General features: G+C 46.1%; 1 protein-coding gene across 1 annotated transcript in view; it reads left to right on the forward strand.

Moving 5' to 3' along the window:
• PAPPA (pregnancy-associated plasma protein A, pappalysin 1) overlaps nucleotides 1–19554 on the forward strand; it is a 181963-nt gene that overhangs the window by 3868 nt on the left and 158541 nt on the right. Inside the window, exon 2 of the mRNA XM_015569900.1 lies at nucleotides 17736–17881. The gene's annotated coding sequence lies outside the window, so the exon portion shown is untranslated. The remainder of the gene's footprint in view (nucleotides 1–17735; nucleotides 17882–19554) is intronic.

Below are 19554 nucleotides of genomic sequence, written 5' to 3' on the forward strand. Positions count from 1 at the left end.
TATTTCAATTGCTTCTTCTCAATCTATGGTGAAGGGCCAGGTTTTGTTTTTTCTATATGCTACAAAACAGTACCTTTGTAATATACAGCAAAAGTGAATTGATATAAAATGAAATACCAGAAGCATGGTGAAGCAGCGTCTGAGTTCTGTACATGTATCTAAGGGCTCACTCCCCATTTCTGTACTCACTGTGCAATAGACTGGTGAGAAATAGTTGGCCCATTGCCTAATCTGAGTAGCCCCAATGAAATTTCATCATTGTGACAATTTATGTAGCGATTCTCCTGAGTAAAATAAGATCCACCCATAATGCAGCTGGGCAGATTGGCAGACTCCATCAGAGAAGTACAATGTCTTTCAACACATTTAAACACACTTGTTATCTAATAGTCCTTGGGTCCCTGTGTTACAGGAGAGCATCCAGCCCTAGCAGATCTGGGGCTGCAGACTCAGAAACATCCTCTATAGAGGGAACTGAAGGCCAAAGCTCACATGGCCTCTTAGTGGTCACGCGGTGGTTAAGGGGGCTGTAGATCCCTGCATCCTGGTTGTCTTCAATGCACAGCTCCCCAGCGCTGCCCAAACACCCCTGCAGGCCACAGAGACCTGCTCCTTGCCTTCTGTTCTCACTCTCTTCTTCCCAACTGCTCTAGAGAGCTTGGGATTACTAAGTGCTGAGAGAGTGGGTTTGGAGGAGGACTGAATAATGGTCTTGGGTTTCCTTGAGCTACACCAGCAGCGAGTTTTCTTATTAAGAGGCCATGATAAGCACAGCCACCTGAGGATGAGCACAAAGAAGGGGACTGGGACAGTGAGGGGGCCAGGAGCCATGTCATGTAACCATTTGAAGATGTTTGGATAAGAAAATTTTCACAAGGACCACAGGCCTATGACATGCACTTCAAGTATCAGAAGCCATGTTCCATGGAAAATGGCGCATAATTATTCCATATGGTTTCTAAGCCATGGCTGGTACCGGAGTGTTTCAATCACAGGAGGCAGTGTTGAACTGAGTAACAGGCAAGGCCTTTTCTTATGAGAATGTTCCTTCCAGGGGAGTAATTCTCTACAGGTGAGTGAGCTCCCCATCACCTGAGGCATGCACACGGAGGCTATAGCCAGGGATATGGCAAATGGTGGAGAAGGTGGCCTTGATGGTCTTGGGGTTGAGTACTACACAGCCCAACTTTATGCTTATATCTTATTCCAAGTCATTTTAGGGAACCACATGGTGAGTGTTTCTATCCTCTAAACAGGCATTTATTGGGCATGTCTCCCTTTGCCAGCCTCTCTGCTATTCACTAGCGACGCTGGCAGCAATGGAGGCATATTCCTCACCATTGAAGGGCCGCCACTTTATTGGGGGAGTCATTTTCAAACCTAAGACATTCTGAGCTGTGGTTTTAGTGGCAGACAGTGGCAGGAGACCCGAGAAGCAGAGATTGATTCTGTCTCGAGAAAACAAGGCAAGTTAGTAGAGCAGGCCTGATTTGAGCAGGCACCAGGCAGCACGCTGAGAGGTAGAGATGCAGTCTGCATCAGTCAGAGGGTCCTGGCAGGAACCAGATGGCACATTCAAACAGAATAATTCAGGAGAGTTGAAGGAGGAGCTATTTTGAAGGAGAGGCTATTTACAACAGTATCGGTTACTTACAACAGTGTAGGACAACCAACAAGGCCAGGGCTGTAACATTGGGGAGCTATTTCCATCCTTGGCCTGGAGGGTTAGGAGGAGGAGCAGCTCTGGAACCTAAAGAGAGTGGCTGAGTGGAGAAGGCTTTCTGGCAGCAGCTGTGACTCTGGGTAGAGAGGAGTGCCAGCCTGCTGCACTCTGGCCAGAAGGGCATCGGAATACAGCTCAGAAATCAGGCATTCTTCATGTTGTTTTCCTGTGCCTTCCAGTCTCCAGCCAGTGCTTTCCGTTGGGGAACCAGACTGGGGATCACAAGGCAAAGGAATCTGTTTATGCAACTGAGAGAGGCCAGCCTCGCAAGGGCGCAGGGCAAGGTGGAGAGGTAGGGGAGAGGATGTGGATGAGTGGACAGAACACGTCCAGAACACAGGGAAGGCCAGCCCATGCGGAAGGTACAGCATAAGCAAGGGGGAGGGGAGAAGTTGATGAGGAAGGACTTGGAGAATAAGAAGTCATGCAGTGTGGCTCAGGTCCAGGCCATAAGCAGAGAAGGGCTCTTCTCGGGGAAAACTCTACTATCACACTAAGCCCTTCCTCCTCGCGTCATTTCCTTACTTTATGTCCTTCTTTCCTTTTTTTCTTCCTTCATTTTCTTTTTATTTCTTTCCTTCCTCCCCGCCCTTCTTCTCTTTTCTCAATAGATAGTTGTTGAACGTCCCTTTTGTGCCCGTCCCGTCCCACCCCTGCCCTTTTGGAGCTCAGCATCTAGTGCAGCGGTCACCAACCTTTCGGACCTCACAGACCACCAGTTGGCGACCACTGATCTACTGGGTGAGACAGGCAGGTAAAGGTGCCATTGAAATCACTGGTGTGAGAGAAGGATCCCACGTTGGCCAGGAGGAGCAGTATGTGTGAGCAGAAGAAGTCTTCCTCTCAGACTCGGCAGTTAGAGAAAAACATTCTGGTGAACCTTGGCATTCTCTGCTGTGGTGGACATGAGCCAGGAGGGTAGAGCTTCATCTGCAGCCACTAGAAATGTCCACAAACGAGTTAGAATGCACTTCACATGCCTTTTAACAAATAAAATGGAAAACCCGGGTGTTAATAGAAATCCCCAGTAGCAGGAAATCACAGGTCAGGTGACAATTTGGGCTGTAGGCATCCCAATGCGAGAGGATATTGCACCAAATCCATCACATTCCTGGTGGAACCCCTCCAGTCTGCAGGCTCTGACTCCATCAGGTGAACTTCACCTTTGTCCATGAGTATGTTTTCATGTGGAATTGGACACAGAGGAAAAAAGGGGTTTCCCTTATATACTGGGGGCTTGTAGGGAAACATTATGTTTTCTCATAGAAACATCAATGATGACAGAGACTCATTGATCAACTGCCTCCTGCACACCCTACCCTAGGGATTGAACCTGCAACCCGGGCATGTGCCCTGACCAGGAATCGAACCATAACCTCTTGGTTCATCGGTTGATACTCAACCACTGAACCACTGAGCCATGCTGACCAGGTGAGGCAGCCTCCTTGACCCCTCTGCTGGTATCTGTAGACCCCCCAGCCTCTCCCCCTGCCATTCAATGTTTCGTCTTCACTCACTGGGTCTCTTTTTTGCTGGGATGACTGCATGGGACATATACTTCCTTCCTCCAAGTTCTTTCCAAATCTGGAAAAGTTGCATGGAACCAGGGGCTCTCAAGCTGAAGATCCAGCCCCCTCTTGCTATAACGAGGAGACTGAGTAGCCAGAGGTGCGGCACTGACCCAGCCTCACGGAGAGAGTGCAGCTGAGTTGAGAGCAAGACCCCGAGTTTTGTCTCCAGGTCCCCAGGCACTTCACCCCCCTGCATTGTCCTGGTGTCTTAGAAGCTGGCAATCTGAAACTAGGAAAAATTCTATTTGGAATGGTCATGTTCTTACCATCATCCGTATTTTGTTAAGACACTTGAGTAAACAGGGCGCTGTGATAAATGCCCCGGGGAGCCACGATGTAATCTCTGTCCTGAAGACGCTCGTAAGCTGTGGTTTAATGACCTTTGTTACCATCACTCCAGACATGGCCAGGCGGCAGATGATTAATTTCCAGATGAACCGCACAGACGATAAGGCTTACGTGCGCCCTGAGAAAAGACAGGCTCCCTGTGGTTTGGAGAACTTTGGAAAGTTTTCTGGTGGAGAAGCATCTAGTTGGCTTTGTAGTGCTATAGAGGAGGTGGGTGAGTCCTGGCCAGTTTGGCTCAGTGGGTAGACTGCTGGTCCATAGACGGAAGGGCCCGGGTTCGATTCCAGTCAAGGTCACATACCTCAGTTGCAGGCTCTATCTTGGGTGTGCTGATCGGTGTGTCTCTCACACCGATGTTTTTCTCTCTCTGTCTCTCCCCCTCCTTTCACTCTCTCTAAAAATCAATGGAAAAATATCCTCCGTGAGGATTAAATAAATAAAAAGAGGTGGGGGAGAGCAAAGAGATCGAGGCAGGAAGGTGTGGGGAGGGACTGCAGATAGGTAGATACCATGATTTGTTCTTCAGGTAGTAGAGCCCGGAGAACCTTACTGTTACAGGATGCAGGAAGAATTGAGGGGAGATAGATTCTAGGCCTGGCTCGGCAGCTCCTTAGCTATGCAATCTTGGGTAGGTCTCTCAATCTCCTCGTGCCTCCGTTTTCACCTCTGTCAAAAGGGAATGATAACAATATCTGTCCGCCTGGATGGCACAATTGCCTTGAGGGTCACATAAAATAATATCCCACAAAGAGTTCTGGGCAGTTGACCAGCATACAGATGAAAAAGGCCCTGGTTATTTTTTCAGCTACTTTTTTTTCATTCTTTTCCAGAAATCATGTAAGAGAAATGGCTTGGAATTTTATAATCAGAATATCAGAGTTTATTTAACATGACTAATATTCATTAAAGCAATAACAGGAGTCAGGCTTGGTGGAGGGGAAAAAGGATGCATGCTGGAGACTGATCAGGGTTTGAATCTTGCTCCCACTCTCAATCCACAGCCTGACCTCGGCCCATTTCTCAGGGAGAGTCGCTGGCTTGTCATCTCTAAAAGTGGGTGAGAGTGGCTCTCCTGGGACATGTCAGGAAACTTAAATGCAGCCCTTTGTGTGAAGCGCCTGGCGCAGCATCTGGCGCATAGTAGGTGCTGGCGCAACCTTCCTCCCTTCTGGATTGCACACATGGATCTCTCGTCAGCATTGTTTTTCTTGGAGATGCTGTCCAGCAGCTTCATAAAACACGCCTAAATGGAACCACTACACACACTGAGGGCATGTGCCCAGATTACTTTCATTCTTAAAATACTATTTGTTTTTTGTTTTTAGGACTGTCCACAGAACTGACATTTTAAAATAAAGACCACAAAAGTTATATCGATCTCATTAGGCTTGCACACTAGTTTATCTTGAAACCGACCCAAATGTCTAACTATGTTAGGGGATGCATTTCTGCATGGACTAATCCCAGGCACTGTTGGGGGATTGGTTAGAATGGGTTGACATTCCAATTTGGTTGAAGTTCCTAGATTTTCCAGCCATCTCCAGCCCCCATACCTGCCTGGTCCAAACACACAGGCCCAGGCCACTGATGCACATGGTCTTGTTTTCTTTGGTTCGGTCTGGGCTCCCTTCAGTCTTCTGAACAAAGTGCACCTTTGCTCACAGGTCCCATCTGTGACCCTGGTGTGCCTGTGACCTTGGTCTTTGAGAGCAGAATAGAGGGGTGAATGGAAAGCAACAGAAGAACTGCACGTGGCCCCTAAATTGAGGTTAATAAGGAGCTCAGCACAGTGACCAGTGAGAAGCTTCAGAGGACCGGTCATCTAGCAAATCCATAAGACTACTGGTTTCAGAGACAGAGCATATTGGAACCAGCTCCCTTAACATTCCTATGACATTGAACAAGTCTCTTCCTTTATCGAAGACTCAGTAGCCTCCTGTAAAAATTGGGATGATAGTAACACATGTGAAGGTTTAGAGCAGCGGTTCTCAACCTGTGGGTCGCGACCCCTTTGGGGGTTGAACAACCCTTTCACAGGGGTCACCTAAGACCATCAGAAAACACATGTATAATTACATATTTTTTTGTGATTAATCACTATGCTTTAATTATGTCCAATTTGTAACAATGAAATTGGGGGTCACCACAACATGAAGAACTGTATTAAAGGGTCGCGGCATTAGGAAGGTTGAGAACCACTGGTTTGGAGGATTCAGTGAAATAATATACAGTCCTTAGCGAACTCTCAAAATAGCAGTGCTGGTTAGTTTGGGGATTTTCCATCTCCAGGAAATCTTCTGACCTCTTACATACATGTCTCTTCATCTCCAGCCCCCCTTAATCCTGAGCTCCTCACCAGAGCCTTGAGACTGGCAAGGAACTTGGAGACAACCTGGTCACTCTTTACCACCAAGGGCCCCTTTTATTCTGGGTCCTCGCAAATTCCATTTTTTGAAAGCATTTCTTTATCCCGGAAGCTCTGCACATATTAAAGGCTAATGTATCTATTTTCTCAAGAGATAATCAGCACACCACACAAGTTAATGTCTTTCTAACAAAAGGCAAACGCATGGCTGGGATCTGAGGAAGGAGCTGGCTGAGTAATTCACGCTTGTCCTACGGAAGGGGGGGGCCTAGGGGTGGGGAGATGCCCTAACCCCCTCAGGCCCACACTGAGCAGGGAAGGGGTGGAGTGAGCCATCTCCTGGCCGGGGCTCTTGCTGCTGCACACTCTGTCTCTCAGTTACTGATGCAAGTTGGAACCCTTTTTTGGGAACTCGCCAGGGAGGCCCCCAACTTGCGGGGATCTGAGGTGGCTCCCCTTTCACCCCTTTCCTTGATGTGTGTGTCCACGTCTGGCTCCTGGATGTATGGGAGCACTGGGTGCCCCTTTGAGGGCCTCGGTGGGAGGCAGTGGGGTTTTTCCATCTGGGTCGGGCATAGTCAGCACTCTCATTTTCCTCTCTACATCCACTGGTGACAGTGACCACTCATGACAGCCTCAGTGCTCAGTCACATGCCCTCCCAGGTTGGGAACAAAGCAGAGGGGGTGTGAGGGAGGATTGAAAGGACAGACAGCAGGACCTTTTATGTGCATGAACCACATGTCCCTACATGGATCACAGCTCAGCTTATCTTCAAAACTCATCATTGGCTTATTGTCCACCTCCTGAGAGAATCCCCACACCCCCACACTCACTTTCTGAAAACATAAAACTAGTGTTTGCACAGCAGGGGGTGTTGCTTACAGGTTTGTTGGCGCAAGTCAAACAGCTTCTATTTCCCCATTGTTTGGCGGGGCCTTTTCTGTCTCCTTCCCTCTCTGCTTCTCTTATGTTTTGCCCTGTTCTAGAGATTGTTTGGGTGGTCTGGTGGTGAAGGGTGGAGGTACGGGCACTATTGCCTCCATTTCAAGCTTCTGATGTTTGTGATCGCAGCCTTTCCTGGGTTCAGTCAGCCAGCCGCAGCTCTTAGCCTTGAGCTTGACTTCTGATTACTGACCTATTTTTATGGCCACAGAGGACAAGGGTGACTATAACTCCAAAAAGCATGAAGCATCTCAGAATCATACAGAGGGTGGAAGAGAGACACAAGAGAGAGCTCTTTTCCTGAGAATTCGTGCTACCAACAAAAAACCCAGTCTGCCTGTGGCTTGGCAATACCTTAGGAAGGAAATGACTAGATGTTGCCAGTAACTTCCTAGCCATCAGGGAGTATCTTACTTCTTTTACTCCCAATTCTTCATCTGTAAAATGGGTAGATTTGGGTAGAATATTTCCCAGATCTCTTCCTGTACAGACATTTTCAAATCAGACACTGTCATCCTGGTTCCAGGCTTGTGGGGGAGCTTAATATTGAAAAGATACCAATAATTCCAGGCACTGACACTGGGGACATCCAGGGAGGTAAGAGATGGTCTTGCCTCCCAGGGTTTTGCCAGCTCCTATATCTTAATGGAGTGTAATATGTTCAGAATAGCAATGAAGGAACAAATATGCTCTGTGACAAGTTAAAAAAAATCCTACTCCTTTGACTCAAGTGCCAGCGGTGGCCTAATGATGATACCCCACCTCAGGCAGTCTGTGTACCCGCTCCTTTACTTACTCGCGGCCCTCAGGCCCTGAATGTGGCATACTTGTTCCAAAAATCAGTTCAAATTTAATTCTCCTTTCGACAGCCTGACCTATAGTGTCATGCTTTTCCCAGCATCATTTCCCCATACTCAAGCTCTGACTGTCACAAGACCCCATGAGACCTATCTCTTTTCTAACCCCGGGAGAAACCCAAATTTAGGGAAGTTCCTAGACTTGTTCGAGGTCATCCAGAGAGGTCTACATTTACTGTAAGGACTATGTAGCTCTAACTTTAGATCATTCTATAATTTGCCTAAGGTTAGGTGATTGGTATGGGGCCACGGTGCAGACTGAAAATCTAGCGGTTGCCATATTGATGATGATGTTGTAATTCTTGCTCCATTCTTCCCAAACATAATATTGTTCAGTCACTCTTCACATCTGTTCCATGGTTTTCATGGCTAACAAGTAGAGCCAAACTACACATTCTACCTAGAACATTGCGGCTGCCACTGCTTATGAAAGAGAGGTGATTTGTCTTAATTTAATTGTGCTCCAAGTGCAAGACAAACCACAGGGCTGTCGGTGAGCTGTGTGTGTATTCTGCTCACTGTGGTCAGTGTATGGTTTATCAACTGTGGTTTTGATCCTCCAAGAGGCAAGTGAGGTGGTGAGAAGAGGCAGTTGAGGGCCCTGGAACTGTTGTGCAAGCAATAATTTGACGTGAGATCATCACATGGCTGTTCTGGTACTTTCAATACACCACCCCACTTCAGTTGTTGCTTCTTCTTACTTATCAGGGTATTCTTATTGCTTAATGGTTTCCTTGAAAATAAGTAAATTCTGAGAACCTGAGGCTGTAAAACAAAGATTATGGTATCCCATGCAGAGATCTTAGGAAGTGGCGGATCACTTCACTCTGCGTGTATGTGCACCTACTATGTGCAGGTACAGTGCTACGAGCTGGAGTACAGCAATGAACACTTCACAAGATAGGTGTGATTCTACCCTCATGGAATTCCCTGTATGTAGCTAGGTCAGTAGCTCATTGGATCTATGCTTTATGGAGAGGTTCAAGGTGCTGAGGAAACACAGCAAATGGGTACTTGACTTGTTTGGGGTCAAAGTCACTTCCAGTCTGAGTCATGTTCACCAAGGGGTGTCACCAAGCTTGCCAGGAACCAGGTGTTCTGACGCTCTGCCTTCTGCTCAGCCTCTCCAGAAACCACTTCCAAAAAGGCAAATGAGAAAAATAGGAGCTGAATAGTTCCTAGTGAAAGGTGTTAATTTTAAATGAGTGTCCTTTATTCCAAGATAATTTTATTCTTTTCTTTGGAGGGCCACTCCAGTATCCTTTATTTTATTCTACAAGAGATATCATACATTCTGGTGTGTGTGTGGGGGGGGGGGGGGGGGAAAGTTAAAAATTGCTACTTCCACTTCAATTTCTAAAAATGATCTAGAGGTCTAAGAGCCAGTACCTTCCTCTCCTCCCAACCGAATCCTCAAGATTCTGATCCCACCCAAGTCCTGGGCTTGGCATGATCGTGCCCCGCAGTGAGCCACAGACAGCGATGTTCCCATTTGACTCAGCAGAGGGCACAACCCCGAGAGACAATACTCCTACAAGGCCAGCAGTGGGGCAGGAGAGCATTGATGTATAGAATCTGAGACCGGTAAGGCGAAGTGTCCAGTGGACCGAGTCAGAACCCAGACCCTCATTCACGTCCCTCGCACCCCCACTCAGCATTGAATTGTCCCCCATGCGTAAACTCTCCTACTCCTACTTCGATGTTCTCAGGGTATCTCCACAAGCCACTGCCAATTCCTACTTCTCCATTTCTTCTCTCCTCCAGTCCACCTTCCATGTTCCCCCAGAAAGGAAAGAAAGCTGTTTGGGAAACATGAACCAGGTCGTTTTTATCTTTATAACATCTGCCAGGGTCTGCTTAGAGCTTTCTGGATACTCCATCCTCCATGACCTGCTGTACAAAAACCTTCCCGATGTGGCCCTTGCTGGTGCCTATGGCCTCATCTTAGAGAGTTGCTCCCATGTCCCCAACTTTGCAGCCACCACAGAGGACTTGCAGAACCTCACTCTCCTCACACTCTTGCATGCCTCTTGGCTTCTGGAGCTTCAGCCCTTTTCCTGGTCCCCCACACTCAGTTGGACCTCCAATCAGTATTTATTTTCCATGTGAAAACCTCACTGGTATCTTACCCACCTTCAGAGGGGAGTCATTGCTCTGTGCTTCCATCCTGTTCGGCACCCCTTCTGCTGTAGCATACAGAAGATAAGAGACTCACAGTAAAGGATATGGCCCGTCATAGCCACAAACAGGGGTCACATCCCACCTCTGACATCTGTGAGTGGGAGCAGGGACTTTGGAAAAATGGTGTCACCTCACTGAGCCCTGTTCTTCCTTTATAAACTGGGAATATCCAGACCTAATACATAGAGGTCTTATAATGCTTCAAATAAATAATGTAAAAAAGTACTTTAGCAGTTCCGGGGTGTAGTCAACTCCCCAAATGGTAGTTTTTATTAGTATTATCACATTATGTTGTGATCATCTGATTTGTCTCGCTTCGTTCATAAAACTGCTGACTCTGCGATGTGGAATTTGTATGCCCAGATTCTACCTTAAAGCATGGTATTTGGTAGCATCTCAGTAAATTCTGGTGAAGGAAAGAGGAAAAGACTAAATGAATGATGTGCAGGGAGGAAGGGACCTGGTAGGAAGGAGGAAAGGAAGGCTCACAGGAAAGGAGGGAGGCAGGAAGGAGGAAGAGAATAATGAAACCATGAGAAATTCAATAAATAAATAAAAGAATAATCATTTTCTCAATTGCTCTTTTTTGTGTGTTTTTTAAATTTAATATGTTTTTATTGATTTCAGAGGGGAAGGGAGAGGAAGAGAGAGAAACATCAATGATGAGAGAGAATCATTGATTGGCTTCCTCCTGTACACCCCGTATGAGGGATTGAGCCCACAATCCGGGCATGTGCCTTGACCAGGAATCGAACCATGACCTCCTGGTTCATAGGTCGACACTGAACCACTGAGCAACACTAGCTGTGCTTTCAAATGATCTTGGATTGGTGCTGTTACATTTTTTTTAGACTATGTGTCAAGCTTCTACAAAAAAAGCTATTATTTTGGAAACCAATTATTCAGAATTCCTAGAATTTAATAAACTCTCCACGCATTGCCCCCATCCCCTTTGCCTCTCCTTACAGACTAGAGAGGCATATTAAAACATTTCTGACAATGAAAGTAAGCAGGAGAATAAAGTCCAAATCATTAGGGCCCTTGGGATAAAAGTACAAAATCCAGGTTTTAGAACTGGTCACCGCTTGGAGAAAGCTTGTAATTTGGAATGAGGGATATGGATGCAATAAACATTCTGAGGTTTATCTTGCTTTAATGACTTGTCTCGAGTGGCTTTGATCTTTACGTTTGATAATCACTTTCAAATGGCCTAGTGTGTTCTGAAAGTGGAGGAGTGGGTCATGGACTTGAGATCCTCCCTGGAAATGACAGGCTGCATCAGGTTTTGGAAATAGGCAATGTTCACAAGACTCATTCTGTTAGCTATAGAAACAGGGCACCTGCCTGCGAGGAAGATAAACACATCGGTCCAGTGATAGGAACCAGGGTTCACTGAGGAAAGGACACCACAGGCCTTGGGGGCGAAGGCCTATTCTCTCTAGCTCCTTGAGTGAGCTAAAAATAGAATTGGGCATCATGGGGCCTCTCCATGGGGTAGGCACCCTTCTAGGTACTTTCGTATGTATTGCTTCCTTGAGTTTTTATATTTTATAAAATGTGAGCATCACTATTTTATAGATGAGAAAATTATGGTTCAAGAGAGTTGAGTCCCTTCTCTAAGGCCACACTGTCCCTTAAGTAAGAGAGGGGGCATTTTTGAACCCTTGTCCGTCTCTCTCTCTTAAGGTGTGGCTTTATCTCTAGCAATCTGCTGCTTTTTCCTTTAACCTGAAAGAACTGTCCCCAGCCTCCAGCTTGGAAGTCTCCCACTCTCAGTCAACTGAGGGCATCCGCACATGGCCGGCACCATTCCTGTAACCCGCCTGCACTGATCAAGTGCCCAGGGGACAGCCCCGTGGCATGGCACTTCTCAAAGGTCTCCTTGGCGGCTCTCTCTTCTGCAGCAGGGATGTCAGTTTGCTTTTAGTGGGAATAGAACCTGAGATGGGTCCGTCTTGACCTGGTTCCCTGTGAGCCATACCACTGACCAACCATCTTTAAAATGGGAGAGCCCGTGTGTTATGTTTCCAGACTTGGAAAAACTCGAGTTTCCCGTGATTCATTTGAGGGATTTGTTGTTGTTCTGTATTCTGAATGTAGTTCCCTTTTGCTTCTCTTTCAGCCAAACAGGCCCTGACAGCTCTCTCATTGAGATTATTACTGAGTTGTACCATCTCAGCCAGTGCATTTAGGAAATATGTTGTTGGCACTCACCAGTGAATGAGATGCATAAAGAAAATATTCTAATGACAGTTGAGTTGAGAGAGCTTTGATCTCCCTCCAGAACTGCTCTCATGGCTTTGAAATGCAGCTCTGGCAGAGGGGTACAGTCTGGGTGCCTTGGCACTGTGGGCTAGGCCCCTTGAAACCGACATTCCAGGGGACCTGCAACCTTCCCAGTGAGGTTCAGGTGCACAGCTGTGTGGGAAGAAAGGAGGCACCTCTCTTGAGAGGGCCAGGGGGAGGATCCAAGTTAGGAGGGACTTTCCAATTTAGCTCAACATTTCCTAAACTGTCTTGGTTATGCTATTATTTGGGTTTGGGGTAAAGGCATGGGTGGGGTGGAGTGGGGGAAGGGATTATGGTCCAATATGTTTGGGAACACCTCATACACCATCTGACCGACTCTTCATTTTGCATATTAAAGGCTCTGCAAATTCTTGCAATTAAGAAATATATGTATTTAGCCTTGTTTAACAGAGCATGTCCTAAACCCATTTGACTCGGAAGCATTTTTCCTTTAGACGTGCATCTGGTTCATGTGGGTTCAGCCTTCTTCAGACTGGGATTTGAAAAGCACGGAGCTAACTCACGGGCTCACAGAGCAGATGGTGAGCCTGCGCTACAGACTGGGCCTCAGAGTGTGGCAGCAACAGGCCCAGAGTTCAGGCAACGCAGGTTCTGCAGGAGGCCGCACTCCCTCCCATGCCCAACTTCCCAAGCCATGCTCTCCTGCAGGGACCTGTGTCCCCATCCCGCCCCCCACAGGAAAGGATGACTTCACCCATTGGTGCTGCCACCCAGCCTAGCAAATAGAGGCTTGTCCTCAGACCCTTCTGTGACCCTTGGGCAAGTTGGTGCATTTTCCTGAGCCTTGGGCCTCTCCTCCTGTTTTGAGATTATGCAATTTAAGAGAGGTACTCAATAACTGACAATCATTGGTAGCACACTCTCTCTGTCTCTTTGGAAGGGAAAGTTTAGGAGACACAGAGGGGATAAAGATTTGGCTCCACCTGCTTGATGCTCATAGCCTGGTGGGGAAGACAGGTGCTCACACTGTGAAGATAACACAAAGGAGGTTGATAATAGAATCACCAGAATCCAAAGTGGGGGGGGGGGCTCTGTGAAGGGGGGCATCTTTTGCAGCTAGAGATGATGATGACGATTTTGGTGTTGCTAATAATTATCACTGGAATAATAATAACGATGCAATGAAAATAGCCAAGGTTAACTAATTACTGCCTTCTATGGGACAGGCCCTGTGCGAGGAACTTCCTCCGCTGTGCCTCTAGTCCTTCGGACAAGGCCGTTAGGTGGACAGCATTATTCCATGTTACAGGTGTGTGGTCCTTAGTGGGTCCATGGAGCACATCACCTGTACACTGAACTTAGCGTGGAAGCTTGGGTTTTGGAAAGCTGAGACTCCGGAAAAAAGATTGTGGGGCAGAGGAAGGTAAATGGTGGACATGCTCAGGGAATGGGCATACTTGGGGAAAACCAGAGGTTCTGAGGTGAGGAAATAATGAGAACTTGAGTGGGAGGGTGTGGGAGGAAGAAAAAGGTTGGATGGTGGGGCTGTGACACTGAAAGCTGAGAGTGAGGGAGCCACCCAGAGGCCGACTGTCAGTTCAGGTGTTGCCCAGGAGCAGAAAATAGGAAACCAGAACTTGGAGGGGAGTGCCATCCAGGACTGTGCTGAGCTGCCTTCTTTAATGCTACTGCATCCCTGGGCGCTGACTGAGACTCAGAGAAGTAAAGCAGCCATGGACATAGCTCTGGCCATCCGACTTGAATAGTATTGTCTTATAAATTAACAAACACACAGGGTTTTTGTATTTGGATTGATTTTTTTTCTGGGCTAATGATGATTTAAAAAAAATTTACCAAGTTATCTTATATACTCAGGGCCAACCTTCCCACAGTGGCAACATGGAAAGGTATGTGGCCTTGAGCAGGTCCTTGTCCTTTTCTCATCCTCAGTCCCTGTAGACTCTCGTGGTCCTGCTCAATTTGACGTTCTGTGATTTCTCCTCCACCCATTGACTGAAAGGAATACACAGTATCTTAAAGAGATGGGAGGAAGCAGGTAGATACCCACATGAACTCCTGTCCCCAAGTTTTTTCCCTGATGCTTTTGGGAGACACCCAGCAAGGCTCTGAATTGGTGGGAAGACCTTAGCAAGTAGAGGAAGACTTTCAGCCCCAGAGCTCTTTTCCTTTGGGTGTGTCCTCCCAAAAGAGATGGAGAGAAGAGAGGCTAATGAGGCTAGGAGCCAGGATGGCTACTGTAGGTTCTTTCTCTTTTGGGAAACAGAGGCTTCTCAAAGTATGAAAAAAAGAAAACCCACAGACAAGCAAGGGAATAACTCCAACATCCCACATCTCTGCCTTGGGCCAGAATGAATGCCACCCCCTAAAAAGATTGCTTCTGCAATTACAACTGAATAAACAACCAATTAAAATGTCTCCCCTGGCCCTACCCTCTATCCCCCGTCTCTCTCTGAAGCTTTCTCAGCCTAGAGCCATGGGGCAAAGAGGTGACTTTCTCTAATAACATTTGTGTTCTCTGCCAGAGAGAACACTTGATGGAAGTGGACAAATCAATTATAAAATAATAAATAATGTGGAAAGGGCTGAGCCAAGAAAACCTCAGCTTCTCTGTGTTTTCATTCTCCTCCCACACACTGCTTCCCTCTCCACCGTGGCCCGCGCGAGGCTGTGGGAAGTGTTGGCCACATCTAGTGTTGCCCTTGGCCTTGTCACTCTGTGACCTCCAAACCCCTGTTACTTCATCTATAAGATGGGGATAAATAATGAGAATAGCTGAACACTTACTTCTACATGCCAGGCATTCTAAACCCTTTACACTTTCTTTTTAATGTCCCAAATCCTCTGAACAACTCTATGAGATAGGTACTATTATTGTTTTTGTGTTTTGTGAATAAAGGAACTGGTGTGCAGGGAGTCAAATAAATTGCTCAGTTAAGATAATTGACCCAAATGTCAAGTGGAAGAGCTGGATTCATAGCCAGGGCTCTGGCTTGGGATGGAGCCATCTTGCCCACTCTGTGGCATCACATGTGCACAGAGATGGAACAGCATGTGGAGCTGGCATACAGCAAGTGCTTAATAAGTGTTGGTTTTCCTTCTTTGATCACAGAACAGCCTGGTTTGAACTCCTTATGAGGTTTCCAGGCCAAGAAGCTGAGGATGGGACCTTGGGAGGGAAAGGGCACAATAGCAAGGCTTTGCGTCAATATCTGAACTTGTGTGGTTGTCTTTGAAATTGGTCACCTCAACCATGTTCAGGCCCACGTAGATGCAACCTCTCCTGGCCCTGCCTGTGTCTACAATTCAAGTTAACCAGTTATTTGGAAAGCTGTAAAGATTATGGTTACATGAGTATTTGGTTTTATGAACTCTTGATGCGGGTAGACAGGAGGGCACTCGAGGTCTCGACATCACTTATTCCCATCAGAGTTGAGGTGTAAGGTCATGACCCACAGAAATGCTCTGTGAAGCATCCAGTGTATTGATATGGAAACGGGGGTCTCATAGCAAGGAAGTGCCGAAACAGACTGTGACCTAAATATTTTGGCTGTTTTCTTTCCCAGTGTGAATTCAAATCCAACCATATGTACTGAGTGCTTCTCAGGTGTCAAGTCCTGTGCTGAGGACTCAGTAAACAGAGATGAGTAAGGTGCATCCCCTGCCTTCCAGGGAGCCACAAAGAGTGGCAGATATAGAAAGGGGTAGTGATTATTTGGAATGGTGTTAGAGTACCTACAAATAGGAGGTGGATGAGTACAAAGATGGTAAAGAAGGGGGGCGGGGGTGATGTGGAAATCAGGGAGTTCTTCCTGGAGGAGAGGTCCCAGAATGTACTTTGGATTTGTTCATCAGAGTCCCTGTTAGAGGGAATGGCATGAGTAAAGGCACTGGGGCTGATGCTTCATGGTGGGTGATACCAGTGCACAGTTGGAGATTCAAGAGAGGGGACAGAGAGATGAGGCCAAAAGTGGAGACGGGTTCTTGCAGGCCATGCTGGGAGCTTGGACTTTACTCTCATATTGAAAGGCCCTTCCATGACAAGGGAACCATCATTATGTGCTCTACATGCCGGGCCCTGTGCCAACCCCCTAGGAGAGACAACATTGTGAAAAAGGAAAACACTTTTAACTGACCGTGTGACCTTAGCAAGATATGAAGGTTCTTTAAGCCTCTATCTTCTCCTCTGGAAAATGGGGATAATGCTGCCCACCTCGGTATAAATAAGTAGATGAAAGGAGATAATCCGTGTAAAGTCAGGCTAACAAACATCAAATATCATTATTCCTGGACTTTATCTTGCCTACTACCAGCTGCCTGCCTGTTTACTTATTTATGTTTTTATTCATTTATTTATCAATGAATCACTGGATTCATTTCCAGCCTTCCTCAAGAAGTGATTATCAGCTGCTCACAAGATCCCTAAAATACATGACGACAAATATAACATAGGAGCTAGAAGAGGCACTGTGAGCAGAGAGCAGGATGCCTCTCTCTGTTCTGGGATGAGTGTGAATAACTTTCCTGTGGCTGATCCCCTGCTTTAGCCTTTCTGTCTTGATGGGAGAGTCTTCCTCTGCAAGGGAAGACATCTTAATACTGAGCACCTAGGATGTGCCAGTTTCTCTCCAAAGACCATTTCCTTCTCTCTCCAACATGTGTTTGTCCCAAGTATTAAAGAGTTGACAGTTGTACTATGGGGAATTAATGGGAGTTAATTCACTTTCCAGATATGTCAGGCTAAGCAGCGACCTCAAATACAATATCCTTCTGTAGTCTATTGTACAGACAAAGATATAGAGGCTTGCAGAATGCAGAATCGTGTGATACAGGAGACAGCATGATGCCCCAGTCAAAGGAGTATGGTTTTCCAAGCTAGACAGAATTGACCCTGAAACCCAGTTCTGCAGTTTTGGACAACCTCTTTAATAACATTGGGCCACATGTTGCTTATCTTGAAAACCAAGTAACAGTGCCTCCTGGCAAGGTTGATATAGAGATGCAAAGAAGGCTTCCTAGCACAGCTCCGTATACACCAAATGAATGGTCCAAGGTCCATAGTGAAATAGGAAAGAGAAAGAAGCCAAGACTAGAAAATAAGTTCGCTCTTCCATGGTCTGTGTTCTTGATCTGTACATACTCACATTGTGTGGCCCTGTCACTAGTCAGTATAGCTGAGTCCTTAGGGACACAGATGTGGACCTTAGATAAATTTCAGTTCTGAATTGAACTCTGCTATTTGTAAGCTGAGCAACCTTATCAAGCCTTACACGCTTAGGGATATAATTTTCTTATCTATAAAATGGGGCCATATCAGTTATCTTACAATATGTATTGAAAGAAGTCAATGAGGTGATGTCTATAAAGTGCTTAGCAAAGTGCCTGACACATAGTTGCTCTACTGAATGAGCAGTACCTGTTATGCGAAGAGTCACGTTTTTGAATGGTGATGACAGCCAAGGTTCTTTTTCTATTACAGAGCGTACTTGGATGTTAATGAACTGAAGAACATTCTTAGACTGGATGGAACTACACACCTCAATATCTTCTTTGCAAACTCCTCGGAGGAGGAATTGGCAGGAGTAGCCACTTGGCCATGGGACAAGGAGGCCCTAATGCCCTTAGGTGAGAATTAGAAACGTCTCCAGGAGGGAGTTGGATTAGCACAGGAATACAGTTACTAGTGGTGATGGTGATCCTGATGGTGGTGGTGGTATGGGAATGATGAACAATTTACTTTTCACTTTTTAAATTTACAAAACTCTTGAGCATTCCTTATCTCTTGTCAACCACTAAGAAATGCTCTGAAGAAAATAATACAACAGTTTCCCAATGAAGAAACTGAGATTTAGAGAGGGAGTGGGGTCTTATCCAAGGTCACACACGTCAGTGGCAGAGCCATGTTTTGAATTCAGATTTATTAACTCCGTTCACTGATTTGTTTCAGCGTCCCCTGCCTCTCTGTCTCTTCGTTCATGCAAATATCTCCTCAGCCTTGTAACCACATTGTGCTGGCACAGCCAAACATGGGTTGGCTTGAAAGCCACCAGAGAGGCAAGAGAAAGCGAGTTTGTAAGAACTCCTTGTTCCTTCATGTTCCACCCACCAACACCAGGAACTCTTCTTACATTCAAATTATGCATGTCCATAAACAAAATATATGTTTATACATATCAATACCAAAGTCAGAAATGACAATGGTTTCTGAACCACGCACTCTGAGCAAACATTGGAGTTATTCGATTTTGTAAAATTTTTCCCATGCTCTCTTCCAGTTCACAGATATACACAGACGTGCATTTTTAACTTGTGCATATTTGAAATCATAGCATAAATGCAATTTTGTGTTCTTTTTTTTTCACAGAGTGTTATGCTATCTACATTTTTCCATGTTGCGGCAATCTTCGTAATTACTTCCCACCCCACTTTTTCTCATTTAACATCACACACATATTTCTGGGTTATTTCCATCTCTCTAAAGATGCCATTTGTAATGGCCACATGACACTCCATTGAATGAGGGCACTGCAGTGTCTTTAACCGTTTCCCTTTGGTGGAATGTTCCCATTATTTCCACCAGTGAGTAGTGATGACTCAGTGAGTGTCTTCATCAGAAAATGCCCAGTCTCAGCAGAGTGACTGTGCTGGATGTTTCCTCAGGCTGCCTGGTCTCCCAGGGGTAGACCCACAGTCCAGTAGCTGCATCTACGCTATCTTGGAGATGAAGGACTCTGTAACTTCTAATAATGACGTTGTGCTGAATTAAACTCTAGACTTAGTTTGCTCTAGACAGCTCTCATTTTCCAGTTGTTTTTAAGAGAATGAAACCACTGTGTGTGTGTGTGTGTGTGTGTGTGTGTGTGTATGTGTATGATGATGTAAATAGAAGTAGATAAAAAATAAATATTAGTGATTCTCAACTGGGAAGGGGTGGATTTTATCTCCTAGGAGACACTTGGCAATGTCTAGAGATATTTTTGGTTGTTAAAATGGGGGGATGCTACACCAGTAGCATCTAGTGGGTAGAGGCCAGTGATGCTGCTAAATCTCCTGCAAAAGCCACAGAAAGGAATTATCTAGTCCCAAATGCAGTAGTGTTGAGAAACCCTGAGGTTGGTGATAGGTAGACAGACAGGTGGATTCACAGACAGACAGAGAGGTATTGGGCAGAAGAGAGATTGGAACTTCGGCAAACTTGGGCACAATCAGCTTATACCACATGCTTCGTATGATGTCTGGGAATCGTGCTGGTCCAGAGCCAAAATCCATAGTTGTTCTCAGCAGGGAACAGATTCAGT

The sequence above is a fragment of the Myotis davidii genome, unplaced genomic scaffold (assembly GCF_000327345.1).
Source record: "Myotis davidii unplaced genomic scaffold, ASM32734v1 scaffold866, whole genome shotgun sequence".
Taxonomy (NCBI): domain Eukaryota; kingdom Metazoa; phylum Chordata; class Mammalia; order Chiroptera; family Vespertilionidae; genus Myotis; species Myotis davidii.